Source organism: Amblyomma americanum, chromosome 10 (assembly GCF_052857255.1).
Source record: "Amblyomma americanum isolate KBUSLIRL-KWMA chromosome 10, ASM5285725v1, whole genome shotgun sequence".
NCBI lineage: Eukaryota > Metazoa > Arthropoda > Arachnida > Ixodida > Ixodidae > Amblyomma > Amblyomma americanum.
The window spans coordinates 116,231,427-116,240,202 of record NC_135506.1 but is presented as its reverse complement, the minus strand read 5'-3'; positions in this window follow the sequence as shown (position 1 = coordinate 116,240,202).

Here is an 8,776-nt window from a genome sequence, read left to right as displayed (position 1 = left end):
CCACGGTCACGTGGTTGGTCACGTGGTGCGGAGCAGCTGCTGGCGGCGCGGCGCCGTGGCTGGTTACGTGTTCGTCACGCGGTTGGTCACGTGACCAGACACGTGGTTCGCCACGTGGTTTGGAGCAGCGCCGCGCCAGCGAAACCGAGCTGCAACAGCTGCGTGCATGCGCCGTGTCAAGTGGGACGGAGATGAAGAATAAACGCCCAGCGAAACGGAGCGGCGAAAGACTGACTTTGCAATTCAACTGAGCAAGTTCCACTCGGCCAGCTGAAACTATCGCATCACTCCAGGTTTAACCAGAGCTAAACCACCGCCAATTTTTGGATTCTGTGTAACGATTCCACAGTCCTTAACCCTAACAAGACACCGCCGATTGTGGATTGCCTTGACTTGAATTTTTAACGCCATGGTAGCCTTGCCAAATGTGGTCGTTCGGCGGCAGGCAGAAGGGCCAGAAAGAACTCAACATATGTCATCAAAACATAGCTCGGTTCAGTTACAAAAAAGAAATTGGGCTCTGGCTCGACTTAACTGGCCATGAAGCTGGCTATCTAAGCGATGCGACTTGGATAAACTTGGCTAAATGCGGAAACTGTGTCACAAAATATTTTCACATCTTAATACCAGATGGCGCCACTGCGGGTTGCGCTATTTGGCTCGTGACGCCGTCGAAGGAGGACACTTTTTTTCGGAGCTCCAGTGACTACGTCCGAAGCTAAGTGCTTTTTTGCTGTTTGCGCTTGTACATGCTGTCCGACGGTAGTTTTAAACCGAGTTAAGGGTAGGAAGGCGAGCGGAAATGTGTGTGCCTAAAGTTTTTGTGTAGGAATTTTAACAGGCTTTTACGATGCGTAGTGCTGAAGGTTTTTGGTGTAGGAATTTTGGCGGGCTTTTACGTTGCGTAGTGCCGAAGGTTTTTTCTGTAGGAATTTTGGCGGGCTTTTACGTCGCGTAGAGCCGAATGTTTTGTGTAGTAATTTTTGCGGGCTTTTACGTTGCGTAGTGCCGAAGGTTTTTGTATAGGAATTTTGGCGAGTTTAATTGGTTTTGGGGGGGAAAGGAAATGGCGCAGTATCTGTCTCATATATCGTTGGACACCTGAACCGCGCCGTAAGGGAAGGGTAAAGGAGGGAGTGAAAGAAGAAAGGAAGAGAGAGGTGCCGTAGTGGAGGGCTCCGGAATAATTTTGACCCCCTGGAGATCTTTAACGTGCCCTGACATCGCACAGTACACGGGCGCCTTAGCATTTTTCCTCCATAAAAACGCAGCCGCCGCGGTCGGGTTCGAACCCCACGTTGCGTAGTGCCGAAGGTTTTTGTGTAGGAACTTTGGCGGGCTTTTACGTTGCGTAGTCGGCCGGACGATGGGTCGGCAAGTTAGGAAAGTCAAGGTGGACGGGGAGTTAGTGCAGTGCCAGGAGTGCGACCGTTTGTGCTATTTAGACGAGACCATGTTCAGGAGCCCAGCCGAGGCAGATGGGGCTAGCTTCGCGTGCAAGATATGTAAGCGTTTTGACGAGGCCATTCGGACGATGAAAGAGGAATGGACAGCTTCGGTTAAGGAACTCAAAGGGGACCTGAAGGTGGAAGGAGGGAAACGGATTAAGCAAGAAACTCAGGTCGCCGAGTCGCTTAAGAGGGAGGAGGCTAATGCAGACCAGGTGGAGCGAATTGTGGGTGAGCTGAAGGAGGAGCGGGAAAAGCGGACCCAGCTAGAAGAGCAGGTAGAAGCGCTCAGGTCGCGGCCGGCAGGGCAACCCGGTTCGGAGCAGTGTCAGGTGGGGGACGAGGCTCGTCGATCCTACAGTGCTGTAGCGCAGCAGGCTTTGAGTGGGGAAGAGAGAGAGGTAAAAACTCGCGACCGTAGCGTACGGCAGCGGGAGAGACAGGTAGTGCAATCCGGAGGGAAACAGTCGCAGTTAGAAAGCGAACGGTTAAAACGCAGGAGGGTTCTGGTAGTCGGTGACTCGAACGTAGCGAGGGTTGAGGGAGGCGTTTTGAGGACAGTGAAGGCGGACAGGCGGAGGCCCAAGTGCATGGTAGATGCAATGGCCAAAGCCCAGGAGGTGGTGGGGGGCAGCATGAATGGCGAACACCTTGTCGTTATCCATGCTGGTCTCAACGATGTGCTGAAGGGGAGGAGCCAGAATCTCGAGAACCAGTTAGAAGTGGGGATGCGTAGGCTTAGAGAGGCCTCTGAGAGTGTGCATGTAACCATATGCACAATCCCAGAGGTCCAGAGGCAAGCTAGCGAAGCGGAAAGGAGGATCGTTGAGGCTAACGGTGTAATTAGGTTAATGAGTCGACGAATAAGATACGGGGTAATGGAAGTCAACAGGGAAGTGCACGAGGTCAGGCCCCACCCTTTTGCACAGGATGGCATTCACTACGGTGGTGCCACTGGCAAGAGGGTGGGTAGTAGGATAGGTCGCCAGGCAACAGCTTTTTTGGGGGAACTCAGAGCTCTAAGGGAACCAGTGTAGAGAAGGAAGAACCAAGATCAAAGGGACGATCGAACCGAGAAGAAATAGACACAAGCGCCAGGGCCAAGTTAATTCAGATATAGGTTTCATTAACATGCAAGGTGGCAGGAATAGACTGAAATGGGAGGAAATAGAAGAACAGTTAAGGCAGGAGGAATTAATGGTATATGGTTTAGTGGAAACGCATTTTAGAGACATGGAACAACCACCCTGTAACCCAGACTACGCATGGGAATATTGCAATATAACAGAGGGCAGCAGAAAGGGGGGTGGAATTGGGGCATTCATTCATAAAAGTAAGAATTTTCAAAGGGTTAGACTGGGATGCAAAGAACATTTATGGCTAAAAGGAAAAGTGGCAGGGGAGCAAACGCTCCTTGGCTTTGTATACCTGTGGACAGGAGCTAACACCAAAGAGGAAAACAGGAAAATGTTAGAATGTATTGCAAGCGACATTGATGAGCTAGGAGGACAGGGCGAGATAATTATATTAGGCGACATGAACGCACATATAGAAGACCTGGATTGGTACACAGATTCGACAGGAAGCATGCCGCAGGACATGTGTGACAGGCATGATTTAGTTTTATGCAACAGTACCGAGAAGTGTGAAGGGCTCATAATATGGGAGGCAGGGAGTCTGCACTCGACGATAGATTATGCACTAATGCCACAGAATGTATAATAGATTGGCGGTAATGAGCATAGATGGACATGGTTCCAAAAGCCTAGGTAGCGACCACAAGCGTATCAAGTTGAGTTTCAGAAGAGAGACCAATGTAGGACTGAAACAAGATGAACAATCAGAGGGGAATTTTTACTCAGAAAAGCAATTGGAAGCAGCAGCAAAACAAATTGAGAAAGTAATTTTTGAGGGTAGTGAAACAGAATGGACTTATACCAAATTGACTCGATTACTGGAGCAAGAGCTAGCTAAGGAGCGTGTAAAGGTAAAAGAGAAAAGACGCAAACCCGAGTTGGTGGGATGAGGAGGTCAAGAGGGCAGTAGAAAAGCGCAAGGAAGCGTCCAGGGAACACAGATATTCCAAGAAGAGGGGTGAACCAGAAGTTGAAGTAGACAGGAAATGGGGTACTTTCATAAAGTGTAGAAGGGAAGCATCCTATTTGATTAATGAGAAAATTAGAAGAAAGGATGCCCAATGGATGCCAAAAGTAAATAAAAAGGATAAAAAAGCAGCCCAAAAGTTCTGGAAACATCTAAATGCAATGAGTAATGAGACTAGGCTAGAACAAAGGTTTATTGTTACAGATCGGGGTATTCCACTAAATGGGGATGAAGCGTTAAAACACATAGGAACAAGGATGACAGAAAAATTTAAAGAAAGAAATGTTGCACATAATTTATCGAAGGAGGATAGACCGGTCACTGCAATAGCTTCACTTGAGCAAAAAGAGTGGAAAAGGGCAGAGAAGAAGGTTCCTAGTGGCACATCAACAGGACCAGATGGTATTCCGATTATGTTAGTAAAGAAGCTAGGACCAAAATCCAAGCAAACATTAATACAGGCAGTGAATAAAATGATAGTGGATGGGAAAGTCCCCGATGAATGGCGATTAATAGAATGAACATGATATATAAGAGAAAGGGAGACAAACTGGCGTAAGTAACTACCGTTCCATAACAGTGACATCTGTGGTTTGAAGGGTGGTGATGCAGATTATAAAGGACAGATTGCAGGCTTGGGTGGAGAACGAGGGGGTGCTAGGGGAGCTACAAAATGGGTTCCGGAAACAAAAGAGGTTGGAGGACAATCTGTTTTAATTGACGCAGTGTACAGAGATTGCTGAAAAGGAACACAGGCCCCTATGGCTAGCATTTCTGGATATTAAGGGAGCCTACGACAACGTTATTCAAGAGTATCTGTGGGACATACTGGGCACATTGGATGTGGAAGATTGAGTAATTAATCTTTTAAAAGATATTATATATATATATATATATATATATATATATATATATATATATATATATATATATATATATATATATATATATATATATATATAAAGGTACCAGAGTGCTTATAAAATGGAAAAAAATGTATCAGAGCCTGTAGAGATAAAGCGGGGGCTTAGGCAAGGATGTTCTCTGTCTCCTTTGTTGTTCATGTTGCACCTGCAAGGGTTGGAGACCAAGCTAGATGGGAGCGGACTAGGCTTCAACCTTTCTTTTTTCAAGCAAGGAGAATGGATTAAAGAGTCATTACCGGGACTAATATAGGCGGATGATATAGTGCTAATGGCTGACAACAAGGAAGATTTACAGAAGTTGATAGACATATGTGGTACAGAGGGAGATAGATTAGGTTTCAAGTATAGTAGTGAAAAATCTGCAGTCATGATATTTAATGATGAGGTCGGCGAGCATAGAATACAGGAGTTCACGCTAGAAGCAGTGGATGAGTACAAGTATCTTGGGGTGTGGATAAATAACGGTGCTGAGTATCTGACAGAGCATGAAAAATATGTAATGAATAAAGGTAGTAGGAATGCAGCTGTCATGAAAAATAGGGCACTGTTGAATTACAATAGGTATGAAGTGGTACGAGGGATCTGGAAAGGGGTGATGGTTCCTAGCCTGACTTTCGGTAATGCGGTCCTCTGCATGAGATCAGATGTTCAAGCAAGGTTAGAAATTAAACAACGTGGCGTAGGGAGGCTAGCATTGGGAGCACATGGCAATACACCAAATGAGGGGTACAGGGTGATATGGGATGGGCGTCGTTCGGGAGCAGAGAAGCTAGCAGTAAGATAGCATTTGAGGAGCGATTGAGAAAAATGGGGGGAAAGCAGTGGGCTAGGAAAGTTTTCAGATGCCTGCATATAAGGAATGTTGATACAAATTGGAGAAAGCGAACTAGAAAATTGACAAGAAAATATCTGGACAGCAGTAGGGGGCAAATCAGCAATTATCGGTTACGAAAAAGGTTAAAGAAACAAAGAGGGTTCTGTGGAAAACAGCAATGCTGACGAAATCAGCACTAGGAACATACAGGATTATTAAGGAGCAAAATCCCAAAGAAAATATTGATGATAATTGTAGGGGAAGCTCTTTGTTGTTTGAGGCCAGGACGGGAGTTTTGCGGACTAAGACATATAGAGTCATGTACCACAAGATAGACACGTTGTGCGTTGCATGCGGAGAGGAGGAGGAGGAGGAAACGGTTGGACATTTGATACCTTTCAGTAAAGGGTTTCACCCTACAGTGGAAAGCAGCGGGGCTGATTTATCCAAGGCATTGGGGTTTAAGGACAGTGAAGGGAAAGTAGATTTTAAGCGCGTAGAATTAACCAAGCGAAGGTTATCTGATTGCTGGCTAAAAACAAGAGAAGAGTAAAATTTCATGAGTCATGGCTAGGTGGCTTGAGCCACCGCCCGATTTAAAGCGTTGAGCCGTATCCATCCATCTATCGTTGCGTTCAGGTTTGCATACGATAAACTAAAAGTGCTTATGCGATTTCCACTGTAACCTCCCGCTAAGTGCTTGCGGATAATGTAGGTAAGCGCTGGATCATACACTATTCTAAAATTCTCTATTATTGAAGCAGAAACCGAAGAAGAACCCGGGTTCGAACCCTACCGCGGCGGCCGCGTTTCGATGGAGGCGAGACACGATAGCGCCCGTGTGCTGTGTGATGTCAGTGGATGTTAAAGTTCCCCAGGTGCTCGAAATTATTCCGGAGCCCTCCACTACGGCACCTCTTTCTTCCTTTCTTCTTTCACTCTCTCCTTTATCCCTTTCCTTACGGCGCGGTTGAGTTGTCCGCCGATATGTGAGACAGATACTGCGCGATATCCTTTCCCCAAAATCTATCAGAGGTGGTGGTGCTGTAAACTTTATTACATACAGGGGAGTTTAGGACGCACAGGTCCTTGGGCCCCCGCACGGCCCCACTGCACTCAAACGTTCATGTCCCGGAGGCTCATGACGCTGGCAGCCCGGCCTGTGGCGATGGCTTGCTTGGCCGGGTCGCCGGGTCCTCGGAGTGCAGTAGGGTCTCCCAAGCCTCCCAAGTGGTAAGGTGCCCCAGGCCCCGCGGGGGAGGATCCGCCGGGCAGAGGAAAATGATATGATCGAGAGTTGCTTTGGGATGGTGACAGAGAGTACAGTAGGGGTTTGTGTGGACTTGGTGATAGCGCGAGCGTATATAAGGGGAAGGTAAGGTGCGTGCTTGGAGCCGCCTCCAAAGTGTCGGATGATAATTGTCGAGGGAGGGATGGGGTGGGGGGTACAGCCGACGCTCGGCTTTGCAGGCCTGCGTTAGTTCACTGAAGGAATGCATGCGCTCTCATGAGAACCCGAGATCGGAGGCAGCCGGTTCTCGGTTGAGAGAACCTCGGGCTAAAGCGTTGGCAGCCTCGTTTTCGGGATTCTCGGAGTAGGCAGGCACCCATATGAGCTTCACGTGGCGGGGCGGGTGTGCGGCGAGGGAGTTCAATATGCGAAATGCAGGGACGTGAACTCTCCCGCGGGCGAAATTTAGTATGGCAGTTTTAGAGTCCGATAGTATATACCGGGCCTCCGTGCGCGTGATGGCTAGGGCAATAGCGGCCTCTTCCGCCTCCTCCGAAGTGGCAGTGGGGGTTATGTGAAGGGTAGCAATCGGTTGTAGGGAGGGGTTCGTGATGGCTACAACCGCGTCCTCGCCTGTGCATGCGGCATCCACCCAAACGGCATCCGGTTCCATGCCATAGTTTTTGTGGAGCGCCCGTGCGCGAGCTCTTCGGCGGGGTGCATGTTTTTAAAGAGAGGTTTAAAAAGTAGTTCACGGTGAATGTGATGGGGGACCGGGAGCTGTGTGGGATCCGTGGCTGGTATCCTGATGCCGAGGGTGTGTAGGATGTCTGCGGTGGTAATTCTCGCGAGACGTATGTATTGTGTCTGTCGGTGGGCCTCGATAAGCTCGCCTATCGTTAACACGTTTTGGCGGGCTAGTTGGTTAAGCGTCTTGAACAAACAGCGCGAACAAAGACGAGCACAAAAGACAAGAAGACAAAGCGCCGTGTCGTTCGCTTTCTTGTCTTTTGTGCTCGTCTTTGTTCGCGCTGTTTGTTCAAGTCGCCTATCGTGTTGTGTAGGCGTGGCTGGAGGAGTTTTTCGGATTAGGTATTTAGCGGTAGGTGCAGTGCTGTCTTAAATTCTGTTCGGATCATGGCATCCAGGGTGGAGATTTCTGTGGCCTGGAGTTTTAGGTAGGGGAGCATGAAGAGGAAGCGGCTGAGGACGAAGGCATGAATGAGACGACATAGGTCATGCTCCTTCATGCCCGGTGGTGTCCAGAAACTCTGCGGATTAGGTGGGATATCGACACCGCCGTCTGCTTGAGTTTCTGGATGGTGAGAGTGTTTTTCCCGTTGTTCTGGATGTGTAGGCCCAGTACCCGGAGAGTGTGTACTTCCGGGATGTACCGGTTTTCCAGTTTCACGGTTATGGGGGCTGTGGGGCAGTTTCGGGTTGTGGGACGATGCCGGTTAATGATACCTGTGACACGAGAAAGCTTACCGATGACAGCGTTAACATAATTGTCCCAGCTTAGCTGGCCGTTTAATTGTACCTCTAATATCTTAATATCGTACAAACTCTATCGTTTGCAAACCTAGCTTAAGACCGCATGGTAGAATAATGGTTTTATTTTTCGGTTTGAATATAATAGCCTTACCTTTAGTTACATTAATTTTCAACTGATTATTAAGGGACCATTGATGGAGTGCACTTAGTGCCCTATTTGCCTTGTTTATCACACCTTCACATACGCTTGATGAGAAGAACAGTGAGACGTCATCTGCATACATAACACACTTCGAGTGAAGGCATTGACTGACGATATCATTTACATATAAGTTAAAAAGAAACGGTCCAAGGATACCTCCCAGAGGTACGCCGGCAGTTACTTCTTTTTACTGAGGATCGACAACTATTAATACTTACAAACTGAAAGCGGTGTGCAAGATATGACGAACGAAGCGCATGAACACGACCCCTAAAGCGGTAGTCGAACAGTTTTGCCAAAAGTATATTATGACTGATGTAGTCGAAAGCCTGCGAAAAATCTTTAAAAACACCAAGGGCAAGTTTCTTTTCCTCAAAACACTGTAAGATATACTCTTTTTGGCTTAGTAATGCTGTCTCGGTAGATTTATGTTTGATAAAACCAAACTGCGAACCTCTTATTATTTGGTGTTTGTCACAAAAGCATGATATTCGCGTGTGGATATTTTTTTCCAGTCCTTTAGAAAAGATTGGCAGCACGGAAACTGGCCTGTAATTT